General features: G+C 31.7%; 1 protein-coding gene across 3 annotated transcripts in view; it reads right to left on the bottom strand.

Moving 5' to 3' along the window:
• Positions 1-13,572, bottom strand: part of LOC139529845 (DNA damage-regulated autophagy modulator protein 2-like) — a 50,100-nt gene extending 36,528 nt beyond the window's left edge. Inside the window, exon 1 of one of the 3 annotated variants that reach the window (XM_071325777.1) lies at positions 13,132-13,572. The gene's annotated coding sequence lies outside the window, so the exon portion shown is untranslated. The remainder of the gene's footprint in view (positions 1-13,131) is intronic. The other 2 variants (XM_071325776.1, XM_071325775.1) reach the window with 2 other exon arrangements.
• Between the last annotated feature and the right edge of the window lie 8,970 nt (positions 13,573-22,542).

Genomic DNA, 22,542 nt, shown 5'->3' with positions numbered 1-22,542 from the left:
GGGATCACCACCAGTTTTTTGTTAGGTTCGTGTTGCGTATTCTTTAGATTTCTAAGTTGTGTATTTTATCTATTATTTTTTTGTTTGTCTTTTTCTTTTTTAGTCATGGCGTTGTCATTTTATGTTCGATACATGAGTTTGACAGTCCTTTCTCTGTATCTTTCATCCCTCTTCTTTAGTAATGTTACTCCATTAGGGTAGAGTAAACAGCAATCAATCATGAGCACTCTTACAAAGTTTCGTTACATCTTTTGACATGTTATCCAATATGTTATGTCCCTTCGAAACTTGGAAGATTGCACTGTACTAATGTCCTGATGAGAATAACGATTTAAATATAATTGTTATCGTTACGTAACATGCATATAATACACACCATGCAGAGTTTATGACAACCCATCAAAACAGAACAATGTAATAATTATTGAAAGATGGTGTTATTAGCACTTGGGGATTCAAGAAAAAACCCTGAATATAAAGGGCAAAACGACAATTTGTTAATAAACTCATCAAAGATACCTAGATTGCAATTGTAAACGTCTGATGTGCTTTTTTGTCTACAAAAGACTCATCAGTGAAGCTCAAATTAGAAAAGATTAAAAGACCAAATAAAGCACTAAGTTTAAGCAATGGAGCGCATGAGTATCCTAAGAAGTTGTTTTGAAGGGTGAATTTAAGCAGTTGATTAGTACAAATACATGTAACTTACAAAAAATACAAATACATAATTGCTCTCAAGTCATAATACTGCTTCTGTTATCATTACTATCATAGCATGGTGATTTTGCACTTCCAAAATCTTAAAATTCACAAAACTCCTTTTATAATAGTATTCATGAGGAAAAGGGACGGGTGCTTTCAAAAAGCCTAATTTAATCAGTATATGGGGTATTGATCCTATCAAAATGCTGACACAATACATTTAGTGAAACATTTGAAATTTCTTTATTTAATCAAGAATTGTGATAATTTGATTCCCTTTCTTTCTTCAATTACAGAATAATGAATCTTTAATATTGTATTACATGTTGAGTTTATAAGTTTTAAGACTAGTACACACCGCGACGGAGCGAATATAAATGACTAAATTATGCAAGTGGTGATCATTACATAAAATAGCACACAATGTAGCAACTTTGGCATACTCAAAAAAGGTATGTGCTTCAAAGTTTAAGATGCTGTTTATTATATGACAAATTTTTACAATTAGAATAAGAATGCCATGCTCTTCTGAATTTTACTATTGAAAATGTATGTTGTTTATATTCTGTTCAAGTTAATTGTGAAATAAACAGTATATGTCTGTATCAGGCAAAACATTAGTGATATGTACATCTTTCTAAACAATAACACAATATCTCTTTTCGAGTAAGCATTTGATAATAAAGTATGTTTTTGAATAAATTTGTTATTATATTCTGGTTACACTTACATCTTCTTCTTTTAAAGGTCGCTTGTAAGCCCTAGCATCATGTTATGTAGCTATGTGATACAATTCCTAGTTAGGTTAAAACTAAGACACTATAATTGATATTTGCAATTAATACGCTAAGCACGCAGTAATTAGTTTCAGAGCCAGGAATATTGTTTTCGAGTGGGCTGAAATGTCTTCCTGTCGACGAGTACATTATGAATTAGAACGTATAAAATATTGTTCAGCGAGTCGGTCGTCTTGTAGGCAAGGTTGATATTCAAATCACTACGATGTTTTCTTACATGTCACGTGCATTTGACGTGATACAGCCATGCATCCACGTATGTTTATACAGCAGTAAACATTCAAATGACGTATAGAAGACCGTATCTAACCAAATGTTTTATAAACCAATCATTATAATGTTTTACATGTAGTTATAACAAGTCTGCTTCATTGTTATGCTAAATATGAACGCTCGTTTAACTTAATCATATAAAAACATGATTAATAGTACATTGACATGACTAGAAAGATACCAATTATACCGTGCAATGGTCAATTTAGTCTAGTTCTACCAAATTAATTGCTAGTTCTGTAAAGCTGCTGCGGGAAGTGAAATTTACGATATTTGAATGTTTTCATGGCTTTGAACACAATTAATTTGTTAAATAAAAGATAGTTTTATACAAGGTCATGTAAAGGTGCAGTTATAAAGCAACTAAAGAAGCATTGTTTGATTGATTGATTGATTTTTAACGCCTTTAACACATACGACAAAAATGTCACCAAACTATACGGCTTGAAAGAAGACACACTTTAATAAAAAAAAATTAACAATGTCGAACTTACCAACTTAAGAAAAGTCACACTGCATGACAAATTGAACACTCACAAAGTTCAGGACTTAAGAAAAAACACACTGACAAAGAAAACAATACCGAACTTCGTGGCTATGGCGAATACACACTGTTTGACATAGTAAACACAATAAATTTGAACGATTGAACACTAACATAAAACACGTCACGATTTTAGCGAAAACACACTACGTGACAAAGTAAACACTACCGAACTTTTAAACAAGGGCGAATATGAACTAAAATAGAAAACATTACCGATCTGCTCGACTTGAAAAACAGCATGCCGAACTTGAACAAAACTTGCCGAGTTGAGCGAAAAAATCTAACAGTGAAAATATCACAGAAATGCACATAAACACTGCATGATATAACAATACACTGTCTATCTTACGACTTGAGCGAAGACAATTAACATATGACAGGTTTATACAAGTTTTGGATGTCTCCAAAAGCGTGGACAGTATATAACATGTATAATCCCGATATTTGATAAATGAATAATATGAAAAGTATTCACTCCTTGAAGAAATGAAATTTGTGTAAAAGCAGCTCTTATGAAGAAACAATGCCTTCTTAGTATTTTTGATGATTCTGGCTCTGAATAGATTTATTAGAATGCGTTTTTTCCTAAATTCCTAATAGAAAGATGTTCCATAAAGCAATAACAACTATGATTAATTAGATGTAAGACATAAAGAACAGTCAAATAACATGATAACATATTATGTGTATCTTCTAAACAGTAGATAAATCAGATAAAAGTCGCATAGAACGACAATGGACGAACACAATATAATGAATCATTACTCATACCAAAAACAGAAGACTTTCACATGACGATAAATCAGATAAATATCATCTAGAACGAAAATGAAGGTAATCAATACTCATATCTAGATATAAAAAAATGACTTATAACTTAATTATCATTACAAATCATTATCATTGATGTCCCTTTATCAAGCACAGGTATCTCAAATAACGATTTTTCTATCATCTTCTATACTTATATTTTACATTGTACAAGAGAAACATACATACATTTACTCAATACTAAGACCCTATGATGGTCTTTATACAAATAGTTCTACTTTCATTTGATACGCATATCCTTTTGACTCCATTTTGTTTTTGTAATCTTCATATCGTGCTCGATTCAGGAATGCTGCTTTAAATATAAATGGCTGACTTTGTAGTTTAACAGAAACCATTGCCACCGTATTTTCGAATTTTTAGTAATTGAGGGTTTTCAAGGATTTCGGTATTCTACAATTTTTTTGGGACATTCTCTTTATCTTTAAAAATAATGCTTATTTTTTTAAATTCTTATAACATTATTTTACTGGAAGATGTCTTCTGCTCTTTGGTCGGGTTGTTGTATCTTTGACATATTTCCGATTTCCATTCTTAATTTTATTATCTGTAATTACTGTATTTTTTTATTAGTTCAACCCTCCAAAACGTCTTACTTGTGATAAATGTAAAACATTCCATAACTGTATTTTATTGTCATATCAGTATAAAATTGCATGGTAAAGCACATCCCCACAAAAGTGTCTGTACATGTATCAAGCGAGTTGAAGACACCTGCTCAATCATGGATTCATTTGGACATTGCTTTTTCACAATATTTTGTTAGCGTGCTTAGATTTTAGTATATTCACGTTGCCCTTTCCTCCTATAACCGTAATCATTAAAAAGACTCAATTTGAATATCGGCGTAAATAAAGGCAACAGTAGTATACCGCTGTTCAAACTCATAAATCCATGGACAAAAAACAAATTCGGGGTAACAAACTAAAACTGAGGGAAACGCATTAAATATAACACATGATCTCAAATATACTCCGTTTTGAACACAAATCTGTATTATATAGAAATAAGACCATCTGTCGGTTATTTGTTCAGATTTAATGCCTTATTTTTGTCAGATTTCTATTGATAGACTACTTGCATTTGTATTTTTTGCTTAGATTAAGGATCTTGAAAAGATAAGGATAAAAAAATCTACGGTTATTATTTTGTCATTTTGTTCATCTTTATATATAGGATCAATACTCTGATCGATCATTGAATTGTCAGGTATACAACTTGTAGCTTCGGCTGTCTCCGTCATTGCAAAGTGCTTTGATTGAGATAAATCTGTAATTCAAATGTTTATCACCAACTGTATATCTGTTGTCGATCAGTATTGGTTGGATATTGCTAACAGAGTTAACGGTATATATACAGGATCATATAACATTGTCCACTTGGAGTACGAGGTTAGGTAGAAAAACCTTGAGCAATCATTTTCCTGGAAATTGCTAGCCTAAGGTAGATCCTGGTACCTTTGATAATTATGAGAAATCTGTAATGGAGGGAAACCTTGAGCAATCATTTTCGTGGAAATTGCTAGCCTAAGGTTAGAAATCTGCTAAAATGTTGGATCGTTTAAATCAATGTTTTATCTGCACATATCTCACCTTATAATTATATTACCATTATCGACATGTTAGCTCAAAACGGTTGCAAGAATCAATGAACATTAAAACTGAAAAAGTTTGGAGACCTCCTTTTGAATTGTGCATTTAAAAGTAACATTTCAGTCTTATAAGAAGATTATAGAGCTATTGTTGAAGTTAGAGGCAATGTATATTCTACACCTTTGTAGTTCTGTTTGCCGATTTTGAATAGTTTACCTGTTTTTCTACAAATTTCTTTAATACAAAATTCAAATAGAGGTCAATAATCGTCTGCAAGTTGATTATTTCGAAACATTCACTCTGATCCTTTTGATGGAAGGAGCACGGCGTACGTCACGAAGCTATTACGTTCCAAGTTGTTCATATTTTGCGATATTTTTAATGAGCAAATCATTTGTTTATTGTGCTCATTTGCTGACCTAATTCATAATTCACCTCTAAACCTCAAAACATAATTTTAACTTGACTGCATGTCTTACCAAAAGTTACAATGCTCAATTCTGCTCTCGATTGCTGACATCAATGATAATTCAGTTCAGTGACCACAAAGTCGTGATACGAGGGTTACGCAACGAACGAGCTGGGAGAAATAGTCTCGTCGAAGTATCATCACAATATATACTACTTTGTTATTTTTCTTTATATTTATCATAAAGCCATGATTTCGGTAGAAAGTAAGTAAAAATCAATCTAGTAGTCGTATAAACAGTTCTATAGGTACACGAGACAAAGATATTGCAATTGTCCTCCCAAACTACATCTTAATGATTATTTTACAATTTGGTTTAATTGACAAGTCGTTCAAGTGGGATATTTGATAAAATAATTTTTCACTATTAAAATTCCATTCAGACTTTTGGTAAGGAGATTTCAGATTTTTTTTCATTATATTGTTTGTTTGGATTAGCTTATGTCTTATTGACAAATATCACAACCTTTCCTTTATTTATAATGAAGCTAAGTTGCCAAAATGACTTGCATTTGTTCTGGTTTGTTAGCTTTGCAAGATTTTGTTTTGTACAATATTAACAGTATTTTCATTTTGTTTCAAGGACAGCTTTAGATATAGAAAGATGAGAGTGCCAATGAGACAACTCTCCATCCAAATAACAATATATAAAAGTAAACCATTATTGGTCAAGGTGCGGCCTTCAACATATATTGACAAACTTATAACATTGCATGCAGGTATCCGTATTCGTCACGAACAATGTCTTGTAGCTTGCCTCCGGTCATATATCCAACATTCTAGAAATAATCAGATTCGGTATTCAAACCAACAAGCCTTAAGTTAATCTTCCAATCTTGTGGTAAATAAGTGTTTTACAGAAACCAATTTGTCAATATAGAAACAACAAATTACATTGTAGATTAGAAAGTGGTATGAGGCCAAGGACGATTAACAAACAGCTTAGTGTTATAGTTTCAGCCATTAACAACACAAGATAAAATTAAAACTGTAGTAGTCGAGACAAATGTTAATTAATTGCAAATATATTCCGTAAAGTTAACGATTCAAGATTAATTTTGACATACACCAATATCTTCTACTTTTTGTTTTGTTTTTATCTCATTGACGTATACTCCACATCTTCGGTAAAAATGCTGATTAATGTTCAAAATCAACTGACAATTTTTGGCGATGTTGAATTGTTTGTAGAATCTTGTCTTCCCGATAATGTGTCCTATTAAGAGTTTATCATCGAGATCACACAATATGTAGACTTTCACATTCTGACCAATTTTATAATCTATGTTCTATTTTTAATTTACGTTTTGTTTTGTTCTATTTTTAGTCTTGTTGGTTACATATAAAAAAGGCAGATGTGGTATGATTGCCAATGAGACAATTTTCCACAAGCGACCAAAATGACAAAGAAATTAACAATTATAGATCACCGTACGGCCTTCAATAATGAGCAAAGCCCATGCCCCATTAGTCATCTGTAAAAGGCCGCGAACAAGTTTGCTATGTTCTATTTGTTGTCTTTGCGGTTATGTTATGTGTTATTTTTAATCTTGATGAGCATGTAATGTTATGTTTTAGTCTTGGTGGTTATGGAAGTATTAGTGAGGTCAATTTTGGTTTACTTTTAACCGAGTAAGTGCAGAGGTTTATAACAGATAAAAATAAACGGACGACGATAGACTACAGACAAGTTACGAAAAAACTCACATTTCTTCTTTGTGACAGATCAGCCAATGAGAAACAACGGTTGATGAAAAAAATTAGATCATCTCTTATACTATATTGATACTATATTAAAAGACATATAGAAATATAGAAGCTTTATCTCTTTTTAACCTTCAATTCTCAAATTTGATATGATACATGACTGAGTAATTTGTCACTAGCTAACGGTCTCGTTAATTGTATTTTGTAAAACATCTATGTCCTTTAAATCAGACAGTTGATTCAGATAAATTGCTTCTCAAAGCTAGAAGACGTAAATGTGAAATGTAGTTGACAGTAATTAGACAAATGAAGAAAAACAAGGGCTCCATAATTCTTAAAAACATACTATTACAGTATGGTCGTTACCAAAGGCACTTTAATACAGGAGCTTGATTTGAAATTCATTTTATCGTTTACACTAAACATTAAACTTTAACTTTTCTTTCCTATATCACATACTAAACACTGCTTGATTGTCTTTTCTAGTTCAGGTGAATTTATTAGCTCTGTTGCAATCCTTTATTGTACTATCTATCTATATTTAAAACCAAGACAAGCAAATTGTTGATGAGAAAAAAAGTTGACTACATTGTAAGTCTTAATTTTTCGCTGTTTGTTTTCGAAGTAACGTCTACCAAGGTGGTAAAGGAAATAAAATGTCTCGATGAATTTCAAAATTGCCGGGAATAAATTATTTCCTTTGTGTAAAACGTCGGTAAAAGTAACTAACTTTGCGCTTGTATTCAACTTTTGTGTCTTTTGTACGTTATTGATGTGTTTTGTGTTCATAATTTGAAATTTAAAAAGTATGGCGTCAAGTTAATTGCTTTGTGTTTTTAGAAAGAAAGAAAATCAAGGCGATACAAGTATATCGATTGTCAAAACTGGTAAATCAATTAGAAAGAAACCCGTCAAGGAATCAAACAGAAACGGAGAAAATCAAATGAACTCGATTGGGATTGGGATCAAATGCGTCGACATCACTCGCTATGTGAAACCCGGTAAGGGCTAGCGCTTATTGTGGACAAACATTTGAAGTACATCTGATGATAGAGTGTTGACCTTTGTAAAACACTGTAGTGTCTTCTTCTGTCTACTCAAGTACTTTATTTAAAGACTGGGACTGGTTTGTCCATTTAAGACGCTCAAATTCTAGCTTAAATATGACAAACATATTAAATATGCCATAAACCGTCACATTTTATATCGTTTATGTCAAAAAAGGAAGTGGAGGCATTCGTGCTCAGTCTTAACCTTTATATATGATAAGTTTTATCACCAAATACAACATGCAGATATTAAATTATAAAAACTTAACACAAGTGTAGCCACTTCCATTATAGACAAAAACCTTAGAATTGAATCAATGCTGAAATTGTAAACATTTCTATCATTTTCCATGCATTAATGATTTAAGAACCTGATGCATGTGAATAGTTTTGTCAAAAACAGCCTATATTTATGTTATTAAAGTATTTTACTTTAAAATTGATGGCTTGAAGTTGTTTAAAAAAAAAATTAAATGCTTTATTTTAGGGTCAAACTGCGATTTAACACTGCGAAAACATGTCGCTATTGATCCAGGACACAAACATTTCGCCGTTAAACTTATATAATGTTGATTCCAGTTGATTGTTAGGTGAATATATTGTATCAAAAAGGATTAGTTTTTATCAATAACTAGTAAACATGTAAGTAGTGTTAAGCACTAACGAATGTGACATAAACAATTTACAAAAACATATTATTCAGTGCAAGCAAAGAAAACTACAAGGCCATGTACCAAAGTACTTAAGGGGTAGACCTGGTATAAGGGAGACAACTCTTACACATGTATTGAAAGTCGTTAGTGCATTTTAACATAGCAGTGATCAAGCATTTATGTTGTTTACATTTGGCTGTGAGAATGATGCAGACAGAACTAGTAAGCTGTTCATGTTTGACACCATCAAACATTAAACTAAAGAACATCTTTTTCTAATGATGTGGATAAAAAGATAGAAAATTACCATTCATACATGATATGCTTAAAAAACACCAATGGCAATGAACTGAGTCTGTTGAGTTCTGGGGCAAATTTACTGACTTAAGGACCTTGTGGCATTAACATTTTGTGATTTAAATAACCAATAAATGTTTCAACATTTTTTGCAGGAATTAAACAACATTTTTTTTTTCTGGCTAAATTTGAAAAAGAAATGTGTTGTTTGAGCTGGCCAGACTTTTGCCGTATCAATTATCAAAAACGTTTTTTTTTACGTTCAGTCTATTTATATTACCATGATGTTTCAGATTTACTTTAAGATATGTTTCCTCTGTGCAATATAGCAGTCACGGGTAGTTCTAATGACAACATGTACAAAAACACTACCTACTAGTGTTTTCGACCGTTTGTTAGGATACCCCAAAACTGGTCATATTCAATATACCCTAAACATAAAATGAAACGGTCAAGTTCCTTAAGACTTTGGCAGATGATGCCTGGACCTCTACCTTTTCAATGATGAAAACGAGAAGAAAATGTTGGTGTTACCAAGGCCTACCCCCTTAAACTTGTCTACCTGAACCCTGGTCTTACCGAGATAATACATGTAATGTTAATATATGACCATTAGAAAACAGTCCCATTAATCATTTGTATCAAATCCCTTCTACAAGTAAACCACATAATTATGATGGTGTAAACAAGTTTTTAGAGATTTCTTGTTTCAATTTCTATATAATTCAATTTCCTTCTAGAAATTAAATAATGACAAACATAATAACGAAAAGGAAAGCGAAGTAGTTTACACTATTTTACTCTCATCAATTCAAACTTTCAATCTGTCAGTTGTAGTTTCTAACATTGTAACTATTAGTGAACATACGTTCGTATTGTCTAATTACAGTCGTGATACGTTGACGTATAAGTATGATTGATACATTAACGAGTTTAAGTTTATAACTTTGTTAGAAATCATTACATGTAAATATTTGAATTTGCAGTTTTTAAACCTAATCAATAAAGCGCTTCGTCAGCTGTTCGCATGACATTAATAGGAAAGTATTTGAAAAGAAGAACGATCTGTCGACATATTTCCTGGCATATTCAATAATAAAATCGATTATAAAGCAATGTGCTTATTATTAAATGTGTTCGTGTTCTCTGTAATTATTTTATAGATTGTTTATTACAAGTCCACAGTAAGAAGAAGCCTAAGCTTAGAGGACATTCTAATATCATTAGTTGAAGAAAACCCGACATTATCATAGCAATAAAAAAAAAGCCAGTATGTACTAAAAAGACGAACAGACAAATAACACAATAAAAAATATTAAAAAAACGAATGGTTAGATTGCATTTGATCAAAGAACCCAAACCAAAAGACGTGTTCAAACGCAGATGCTCTAAGGTTCCCTATATAAGTATCCGGTAAGACACCTTTATAAATATCCGATAAGACGCCTATATTAACATCCAGTGAGACGCCCAAATAAGCATCCGGTCAGGCAACTATATAAACATCCGGTAAGTCATGCCAGTGATAAGGATTTTATATCATGGATTATTGGTTTATGTTTCTTGTCTAATCCTACGATATTATTACTTCAATCAGCTATCTTAACTGTTTATGCATATATAAGCCAACATTTGGCCGAAAACACACAAACATAAAAACGAAACTAAATCAAAACAAATGCTACTTAACATACTTCTAAAATTCGGGTGCTATAGCGAGGTATGCAGATTAACAGTGTTAAAGTTTTACCTCGGAATTTAACTTTTAATCTTTAAAATTTGTTGTTTTTTTTTAGAACGAACTTTTGACACAATCGAAGAGATATGATTTTGATCATTTTACTCAGATCCAGATATGAGCTTAGTTATAATTCATGACGACGTGTCTTTGTCTTCTGAATAACAATAATGGGAGCAATTATCTCCTCTGTCTAGATTCTATCTTATTTATTTCACATCAATACAATGGTAGATTAACGTTTGGGCTTATTGGTGTGACATTAAATTTTGAGCTAAAATATGTTTCGTTTGACCAATGGTAAGGCAAAATTGCATACCAAAGATACATATTCTATCGAGATACTAACCAGTTCACTCGCTGCAGGGTTCTGACAGAGGGACTTTGGCAATGTAAATCTTTCTATTACTTTATATTGTTTAAACTATTACAACACGAAGGTTATTAAACATTGTGAAGATATAAAACTGTGCATCCAATAGCCTTTTCTGATTTATTTGTTCTGGTTTTGAATTTAATTTTGACACTTAAAAAAAAACTGTCAACAGTTGATGCACTGAGCTGAAACGAAAACACCAAGTACATGTTATATCAAGTATTATAAATCTTAAAGTTATTTTCTTTCAAACTAGCACGATTACTAATGATCAGATTTGTATGTAGTTGTATTAATAATCTGGTATCTCGGTTATTTAATAGTAAATAGTGTACAGGTTAAGAAAATAATATTAGTTAGCTCAAATGTAATCTTGATTCAAACCCATCACGTGACTTTATGCCTGTCCTAATCAGTTAATTGCTTTAACCTCTCTATATTTTTGGTTCTTTGGTTGATTGAGTAGTCCTTCATATACATACACAAATTTCTATAACTTGAACTTGATTTTTTTTTTGTCCAAATGAAATGGTGACCGTAAGAATTTTGAAGAAAGATATGCTAAAAGATGTGGACAAATTAAAAGAAGAAAAGAAACAGTACATAAAAAAATATAGGAATATGGAACGTTGTCAATATAATGGAATTTTATGCAACTGTCATACAAGTGAGTGGTTCTGCTAGCTATAAATCTAAGTTTAATCTACCATTTTCTTCATAAGAAAATGCCTGTTCCAAGTCAGGAATATTACTGTTGTCAATTAATCGTGTGATGTGTTTGAGCTTTTGGTTTTGTCATTTGATAAGAGGCTTCCCGTTTTGAATTTGCTTCGGAGTTTTGTTTTTGTGATATTACTTATTTTTATGTATGTTGCATTTTCGTTTGTGTTTTGCTGCCTTCAGTGTTACTGTTATTTCGATGTTTTTCTCTTGTAGTGTTTCCATCGGATTTTACTCTTTACTGCTGTTGTCGTTATTTAATACAATGACTCTTTTATTTCACAATCCTGTTGTAAGGTTTACGTAAACTTAACATAATTTTTTATGGATTCCTATTCAAACCAGTATCTATTATTTTATTTGTACTGTTTGATCACTTCTTTATTGTTTCTACTTTTTTAGCATATCTGTTTTCCATTGATTCCTATTTTGTCAAGATCCTTTACTGTTGTTTGATTTTCAGAAGTTGTTTTTATTTTTACCACGACGTTATCAGTATGCCATCGACTTATGAGTTAGAATATCGGTATCATCCCTATCTCTATGCCATGATATCGACCTAATATGTCCTACTATCTGAGAGCTGTACGGTATTATTACTTATTGTGTACTTTGGAGTGATTATGCCATGATTAAAACAAACACAAAATGAATAAAAAAAAAAGATTTTAATGAATAGGTCCGAAATTACCTACCTTCGTGTAATTTTTATTGTCTAATGGGCCCCTTGACATGTTTGATATGATGAGGATGTGAAAAGAGAACCTTGGTCATGTAAAGAAAATAAAAAAAGTGGTAAGATCGACAAGAATATGATAGAAAATCATACACATATAGTTTAATGTTACACACATACTTTCTACCATGCTATATTATGACAATCGTGGAATCCATCGGTATACATTCTATGGATGGCTGTTAGCCATTGCATAAAGAAATGTAAATTTTTTATTAATCAGTACAATTTGTTAAATTTCAACGGTTATAGAGACAAATATCTATTTCCAATAATCTTGTTTCAAATATTGGTTTGGATATTTTGATAAAAGGTATGTTTGAAAAAATAAGAGTAACATTATACAGTTTTCATTTTCAGTCTTAATAAAAACTTCTAAGCAACAGGTATACGTATTTTATAAGGTGACCATGTTTGCTAACATCACCACAAGCAGTGTTACATTGACATGTTTTCCTGACCATAACTGTACCAAATATCCCAATTTGTTAGTAGAAATTACTCGTATGGAAAATGTACAATGCATCACTTTGATGAAGTGGAAATATTTCATTAGTATGATGTTTACAAAACACTCTTCATTATTTTTGTGTCCAATTTTAAATACATACACAGATTTAATTTATGATACAGATAACTCTTACCTTTTACAAGCGATATTCCACAGTATTTATTGTCTTCTATTCCCTGTAAATGTTTGGTAAATTTGTTAGTACAAGTGTATTATTACTGTGCTGTTATCTAGAGCAATTGTTCGTTATTTATATAGGATCTGAGCTTCCAACAAGTCCTTAAGGCAAAGTTGTTTATTTTCTCTGTTTCAACACTGCCGAAAATTCCTAGTCAACCCATGTTTGCTGGTTTCTTGTCCGACATTTTACTGTTTTTTGTCCATTGTTTACAAGTCAGCTGTAAGTCGTTCAAACCATCTTACTTACATACTGATTCTATCCAAGGCTTTTTATTGATTGGAACAAATCAGAAAACAAATAGTATTAATTGTCCGGTGAATTTAACGCAGCTCCTCAAATCAACAACAACCTAAGCATCCAATCGATCCAAAAATCCTGGTGCTATCGACGTTTTATTTGTCAGTAGATTTTTTAATTACGTCAGTAACCGTTCATTTAACAATCTAATAAGGTAGGTATGGATTTCATAGCGACAGTTTTACGTCCTCCGTTATTCCCACGAAATCTAGAACGGTACGACGTGTTGCTGAACAATATTGGCTGCGTTGTGTATCTAAATTTAGTTCTTAAAAATGTAATTAACCGGTGACAAATGGCATTCTTACTACGTAAAGACTTTAGAGTATTTGATAGAAACCCAATAGTTATGTGTATGTAAGTCGAAAACGTGATATATCAAGTCGAAAAATAGTTTCATTTTTATCTGATAAAACAAGGCGTGCGTTTTGCAGATTTCATTTTTGTTTTCTATCATTTCCGTGTTGGTACATTTGAAAAAAGTTATCTAACATGCAATTATCCCGCATCACCCTATTTTTTGTTTTGCGAAATATAATGTAAAACCTTTTTTTGAATTTTTTATTTGTGATGGTATATTGTTATAATTCGACGTAAAAAGGGAAAATGACTCTTTCAAATTATAAATGTTCTCGTCGCTTCATGTCGCCTTTTATTTCTTATCTATAATACTAAAATAACGAGGTCCAATTTGTCAGGCGTCAGCAGGTAAAAACGACAAGTCAAAGAATTCAACTTTATATATAGCTAATATAGGACAATGGTGTAGATTAAAAATTACACCACTCCAGACCGTTTTGTTTTCCACATAATTAATACTGCCAATAATCAACAAGTTCCGGGTCGAATCCGATACCGATACCAATAGTATATTCCCACCTGTTATGTATTATCTTATCTGTACGTTCCGCATCTGACAGGCGCACCACCAAACGGTGTTTTTATGATTTTGCTATATACACGGGTCGTAATCTAAATTCAATCATTGTCAATTTTTTCCCTATTTTAGTATTTTAATCAGTAAGATTTTCTAAGATGACAATACGGATAATAAAATCTGCATTTAAAATAAGGCGTATAGGTACAGTTTTCAATTTGTTAGCGGGCATGAGGTAAAACAGCGAATCAAAGAATTCAACATTATTTATAACTAATATAGGACAATGCTGTTGATTAAAATAATACTCCGTTCTAGGAGCTTTTGTTTTCCAAATAATTAATATTACCAATAATTGATAAGTTCCAGGTCGACGGGTTCACACAGAAAGAGTTTAAAAGCAGAGAAAACTGTGTATCTTATAATCGGCATGAGTTTATCAGATGACAATACCAATACTAAAATAAGGCTTATGCATAGTTATATACTTTAATTCAGTCACGGACCCGCGATATCACGGGTGTGTTCTAGTATTTCATAAGAAGACAACTGATATTTGTTGATGGTTCTTACAAAAGCGAATGCATGTACCAGTATGGGTTCTAAAGATTTATGGTTTTAATAAATAAGTGTGTATGTTCTCTTTAATACAAACATTTTAGTCGATTTGAATGGTTTATTTTTTTTGGCTCATATTTGAAAACGCAAGTGCTTTAAACGGAGCTTTAAGTGAATCATTTGTTTTTTGTATCTTTGTTTTGAACTGTTTGTTTTGTAATGCAGAGGATTTGAACTCCAATAATTTAAGAAAAATACTCACAGTTGAATAACATAAAACAAAAGTGTAATCCGAAACAATTTCCACTTATACAGACTGACAATTGTTTGTGTATTAAACAAAATAATAAAGTAAAGACAGTGCGTTATTAAAAGCGATGTTTTGAAATGTTAAGGACACATTAATGTTTTATATAATTATGTAAAGATGCAATCTGATGTTCTGAAGCTTACATAAGATGTAGGACAACCATACAATTCAATACATGACACATCATTCAGCTGTTTCTTTGATCATTCACGCAGGTTCTAACACTGTAAAATTTCCAACATTCATTTTCAAGGAAAGGTTTCTTTTTAAACCGTACCTGAATAATTTTGCATTTTAGTTGGAAAATTCGTAGTGCATTTGTTTGTATCTTTTGATTTTAGATTGCGAATTCACCGAACTAGTATTTCCCTACTGCTTATTGTTAGGTTGTCTAATACCAGAAATTGACATAGTCCCGAAATTCAGCATTTAAATTTTTTCGATCCTATGCCAAATCATATAATTTCGTTCTAATATATAGTCAAGTAAGCACAGTAAAGATATCTTATTTTCACAACATGCTATTACTCATTTATTGCCATAAAGTACATTTAGGCATGATATAGACAAACAAACTAAAATGAGAGATAAGTTTTAGGACTTAATGTAAGAATATGAACCAGTTTTTACTGACCATGATTACTTTTTGCTTGGAAAACTGTTTTCTGGTTTTGTTTACTGAAAAAGACCCACAAACATATAAAAAATACATTGTGTCATGCTTAGAAAACCCTTTTTACGAAAAAAACATGTGTCCTACATGAGGAGTTAAATCCAATGCACAGAGATTACTGTTTGAACATTCAATTATACTGTATTGCATGGTTCGCATATAAATGCATACTTATAGAAAAAGTACTGTTAAAAACTGAACTATTTACGTAGTTATTATGATAGAAGAACACATAAAATTCAAGCCCAATTATTTTCATCTTTTAAAAAATCATATTGATATACATTCAATATATTCATTAAATATGTCTCTGACATGTATATGGGAATCTTAACTAAATGCGGAGACATTGCAAATACAAAATCGATTGATGGTATTCATATAATGAACATGTTTCATGTAAATATCAAAGATAAAACACCTAATCAGACTCAGTCAAATAAAATACGGCAATGGTTTATAGTCACTTCACGACAATATACTTTTACATTTTATTTCATTTTATGAACAAAATTGATTGGTCTGAGAATAAAATAGCTTTCGATCGAGATGAAATTCAGAGCATTTTATATACAGTATTGACTATGCAACTAAACTCTTGTATTGGTGATAGTACATTGATACCAAACCAGAAACACATCATAACACAGAACTTTTAATAGTTCAATGTTTCACTAATGAAACCTTATACTCAATAACTATAACCGGTAGACAGTATTATAGAATGATTTATGCGTATGTATTTTAAGCTTATTTTCAGTAAATACATTTACTTGTATATAATAATACGGCCCTACACCGTAAATCTATTGTGTATTTACTATTGTTGATGTAATCTTAAATTTCAGAAGCAATAATCCAACCGTAGTCGTAAGATGTAATTACTTAGTTGTCCTATCATATATAATTTTGATCAAATTTAAAGCGTTCCTAATGTCGGTGTTTCTAGAAAAAGCGCGCCATTGCAAGATTTTAAAATACAAAAGGAACAAACAAAAACTCGTTTAGTAAAAGTTATTTGAAAAAAAACTTAGTTTTCTCATTTTAATTGTTTTCATTTTTGTTTCCGGGACTTTTATAGCTAACTATGCGGTATGGGATGTGCTCATTGTTGACGGCTCCACGGTGACCTACTGTTTATTTCTCTGTCATTCTCTTGTGGTGAGTTGTATCATTGGCAATCATACAGTATCTTCGTTTTTCATATTGACAAAGCCACATTGCAAACAGTCTAAAAACGAATATAAGACGAACAAGTCCAATTTACACAACAAAGCAATTAAAAGACGACTTAAGATCACTGACCCACAAAAAACAAGGCTTCTGCTCACCATGTAAAGGGTTTTCTCCCTTCTATTTATGTTATTTTTTTTAATTAAGTTTACAATATTTACAATGACAATTAAGCAAGATGTGGCCAATCAGTCTGAATGTCATGGAATTTAGCAATTTCAGGTCACCGTATGGCTGGTAATCATCTGAATTAAAAACCATGAATATAATTAAAAGGAGATGTAGTATCAAAAATACAGATACGATGGATAAGCGTCGGTTTGACAAAAAGAAACAATGAACCTTGAAGGTGAATGGTTTCTTTGCCAATGAGACAACTATTCACCAAAGTTTAAAAGAGATAGATGTAAATTATTATCATGAAAAACGTTTAGCCTTCAACAGATAGAAAATCTAATAATGTATAGTCGGCTTTATGAAAGGCTCCTACACGAAAAATGTGAAACAACAATTATTTAATAGAAAAAATTGACGCCCTAATTTATGACTAAACAATTTACAAAAAGCGTATATGAAAGGGCATTTTTCGTGTCGGAGCCTTCGTGGTAAACCATCTTCTAACGTAGAGTAGTTGTGTTACAGCACAACATAAAAACAAACTGTAGAAAAAATAGTTGCAATGAGATTAATTCGGTTTCCTGCCTGCAATATTCATATTGCCCGATTTAGATGTACATTGCTTCGTTTCAGCAATATGGAGGTATAACGTTTTTCAATGATTCGAGTGTGTAAATGGATTGAAAGAATTGAGGTTAAATAAAAAAAAACGCTGGCCCCGGGATCAATCTTAATATGCTGTTTGTTGATCTTCAGAATGTATCTGCTGACGATTAAGTCTCTTTGACATTCTGAATTATTTGCATTATTAAGAAACCAACGCTTATCCATATGTATCTATATTTAACATCTCCCTTTAATTAGATTCATGGTTTTTACTTCATAAAATTGAGAAAGGAAATGGTGAATATGTCAAAGCGACAACCACCGGACCATAGAGCAAACAACAGCCGAAGGCAACCAATGGGTCTTCAATGTAGCGAGAATTCCCGCACCCGTAGGTGTCCTTCAGCTGGCCCCTAAAATATGCATAATAGTACAGTGATAATGGACGTCATACTAAACTCCGAATTATACACAAGAAACTAAAAATTAAAATCATACAAGACTAACAAAGGCCAGAGGCTCCTGACTTGGGACAGGCGCAAAATTGCGGCGGGGTTAAACATGTTTATGAGATCTCAACCCTCCCCCTATACCTCTAGTCAATGTAGAAAAGTAAAAGAATAACAATACGCACATTAAAATTCAGTTCAAGAGAAGTCCGAGTTGTTAACAGGTGATACAGGTAAAAACATCAAATGTTTCATGTTCTTTAATATTCATCGATATTTGTTTATTAAACTTTTTATAACTCGCACAATGTATATACAATAATTACCATCAATTAAGTGATATCAGGAGTGAATTAAGTCTTATAAAAAGAGATTCTAATGTGATACTAACGAGCGAAAAACAGTATAGAAAAAAGAAAAATGCACTTTCCCATCACGAGATAAAAGATCTGGATGGTAACTTTCGTTTATAACCATGGTACATAAATGGTTTTTGATTTTTTAAATTTCTAAATTGGTCAGGTTTATAAAATGTATGGTTGTATCATTCATACCAACATTATAATATCATTAAGGCTTATATAATCCACTATTATTCCATCCCTTTTTATGTAGACCAGATTTTACAATATTGAAGAAACATTTCGTATTTCCGTTCTAACTGATGTTCATCTCTGAAAGGTAATAACCAATAAATGATTGAACGTATACGAAATTATTATTTTTTACTTGATTTTATAAAAGAAAATAGAAGGATGAAACGCGCGTTTTATATCGTTGTTGAGTTTAATGTGGTCGGCATTGCTAATACTGCATTTTTGTATGTAGATTAGCGGTTTACAAATGTATCTACCCTACAACATGAACAATATATGAGTTGTATTTCAATTTAATGATTTTTTTTAAATCTAGCGTGTTTCTGTGTCCTGACGCCTTTATGGAAAAAGCTAAAATTATCTACAATACTATTTGCTTTTAGATTGGGAAAAGCTGGAATATGTATACATTTTTTTTTCGTTAATTGTTTTGTACATAAATGAGGCCGCTAGTTTTCTCGTTTGAATTGTTTTAAATTGTCATTTTCGGGGCCTTTTATAGCTGACTATGCGGAATGGGCTTTGCTTATTGTTGAATGCCGTACGGTGACCTATAATTTCTGGGTCATTTTTGTCAAGTACGGAGAGTTGTGTCATTGGCAATCATACCACATCTTCTTTTTTATATATGATATAATTGAATCTATCTTAATTTCTTAACGACAAAGAGTTTATGATATACAAAAATGGCATCGGGTAAAATGTTTGATTTTTTTAGTGATCTTTGTACTAAAACCTGGACTGTTTTTTGGAACTTATTGTTTCAGTTTTGACTAACTTTATTCTAAACGATTATTTTTTTAACTTTAATATATCTATTAGTTCCACAATGATATAAAAGTCTTAACTATGAAATGGAATGATATTTATGTATACCAACTTATATATTTTATGTTCCAATCGCTAGCTATAGAGCACAGGCAATATTTGAAAATTGTCTTCAAGAGCAGTGTATAATATTAGTTACATGGTATGTTAATGATCTAATACGATATGTATTGGGCCAGTAATTTCAATATTGGGTGAGAACGAAGCTCGAATCCCCATATGGAATTTACTAACCCCATATAGATCGTATTAGGTCACTAGCACACCGTGTAACGAATTTATCTTACCGAATATCTTCGCATGTGGTAATTAGACAAGCGGCATATCAAAGTAATTTAAATAAACTCATCATAGATACCAGGACTAAATTTTGTATATACGCCAGACGCGCGTTTCGTCTATAAAAGACTCATCAGTGACGCTCGAATCCAAAAATATAAAAAGGCCAAACTTGAATAATTAGTTTTAACATGTTAAGAAAATGCTTCAATTTGTCTACACAAAAACAAATGCTAACAATAACAAAGACGTTACATACTTTTCAGATGTCTTTTTTTAAAGGGAAGTAACTCCTTACTTATCCCATATGGTTGCTAACCCTATATAATAACTTAACAAACCACGTGTATTCGATTATTAAACACCCTATATCAAGTATATATATATGTAGTCACCTCGTGTATTCGATTAACCAATCATATCCCTATGAATCTATAGAAGGTTAGATAATGTAGTGTGTACGTGTGTCAGATGTAACTCCTTACTAAGCCTATATGGTTGCTAACCAAATATGGTAACTAACCAGGTATTTTTTCGGACACCCTATATGAAAAAAATATATATATGTAGTCACCTCGTGTATTCGATTAACCAATCATTTCCCTATAAATCTATAGAAGGTTAGATAATGTAGTGGGTACGTGTGTCAGATGTAACTCCTTACTAAACCCATATGGTTGCTAACCCTATATGGTAACTAACCAGGTATTTTTTCGGACATCCTATATGAAATATACATATATGTAGTCACCTCGTGTATTTGAGTTACCAATCATATCCATATAAATCTATAGAAGGTTAGATAATGTAGTGTGTACGTGTGTCAGATGTAACTCCTTACTAAGCCCATTTGGTTGCTTACCCTTTATGCTAACTAACCAGGTATTTTTTCGGACACCCTTTATCAAGTATATATATATGAAGTCACCTCGTGTATTCGATTAACCAATCATATCCCTATAAATCTATAGAAGGTTAGATAATGTAGTGTGTACGTGTGTCAGCTGTAACTCCTTACTTAGCCCATATGATTGCGCACCCTATATGGTAACTAACCAGGTATTTTTTTCGGAAACCCTATATGAAATATATATATATGTATTCACCTCGTGTATTCGATTAACCATCATATCCCTATAAATCTATAGAAGGTTAGATTATTTAGTGTGTACGTGTGTCAGATGTAACACCGTACTAAGCCCATAGGGTTGCTAACCCTATATGGTAACAAACCAGGTATTTTTTCGGACACCCTATATGAAATATATATAGTCACCTCGTGTATTCGATTAACCAATCATATCCCTATAAATCTATAGAAGGTAAGATAATGAAGTGTGTACGTGTGTTACATCAGCAGGAATACTTATACAGGATTAATAAGACTCTTTAAATGTCTACGGACCATGATAATACAGATTCACAAGAGAAAACTTGACCAAAAACTTGTAGCAAAATTTGACAAGAGTGAGAATTTGAAACTTAAAAATTAATGGCGCAAAGGACACGTGATATATGACATTAATGTCATGATTTTATACGTTACTTCATAATATAAATTATAAATGGAACGGAACTGATATGCTATGATTTATAAGATAAAGATAAGATAAAGACGTTTGTTGCAATAAGCACAATTATGCTACAGCACATTATCTATGTTGTGTCGTGTGTGCTGTTGTTTGTTTGTCTTTTTCATTTTTAGCCATGGCGTTGTCAGTTTGTTTTAGATTTATGAGTTTGACTGTCCCTTTGGTATCTTTCGTCCCTCTCTTAGGTAACAACATTATCCTATGTAACCAAAATGAAATGTACAATACTATAACAAAATATAGTTATATAAAACAGTCGAGAACATAATAATCATTATGAACAGTGTACAATGTATGGATGTAACTAAGTTAATATAAAAGTTCTCAATTTCCGAATTTTATGCAAAAAACACATCAAATTGTGAATATAAAAAAGAAGATGTGATATGATTGCCAATGAGACAACTGTCCACAAGAGACCAAAATGACACAGACATTCAAAACTAAAAGTCACCGTACGGCCTTAATTAGATGATGAAATTTAAAGCTCAAACACATTAAACCAATAGTACAACGGTCATATTCCTAACTTGGTACATGCATGCTCTTAAGTAGAACATGGTGGATTAAACCTGGTTGTATAGTTAACTAAAACTCTCTGACTTGTATGACAGTTTAATGTTCAATTTTCTGTCAGACTTTTTATGATCATTTGCACATTCTTATAAAAAATAACGGTTTCCTCCATTTCGCAATGATAAATCATTTTAACGATCTGGATTTTAGAAATAAGTGACAAGAGACTATATCATTATTATAATTGAACACGAACCCGGATATGTTATATGGCAAATATCACTGAAGAACAGTATATTTCAATAAATATCCTTATAATCAATGGTGACATACCATTAACAATTAATAGATGAAAACGGAAAAAAAGAAATTATTTACTAAAATCTGTCATTTATAACGTACTCTGAGATGCTTTAAACATTAACGTTTATC

This window comes from Mytilus edulis, chromosome 7 (assembly GCF_963676685.1).
Source record: "Mytilus edulis chromosome 7, xbMytEdul2.2, whole genome shotgun sequence".
NCBI classification, from domain to species: Eukaryota; Metazoa; Mollusca; class Bivalvia; order Mytilida; family Mytilidae; genus Mytilus; species Mytilus edulis.
The sequence above is the reverse complement of the archived record's forward strand: the minus strand, read 5'-3'. Positions and strand labels throughout refer to the sequence as shown.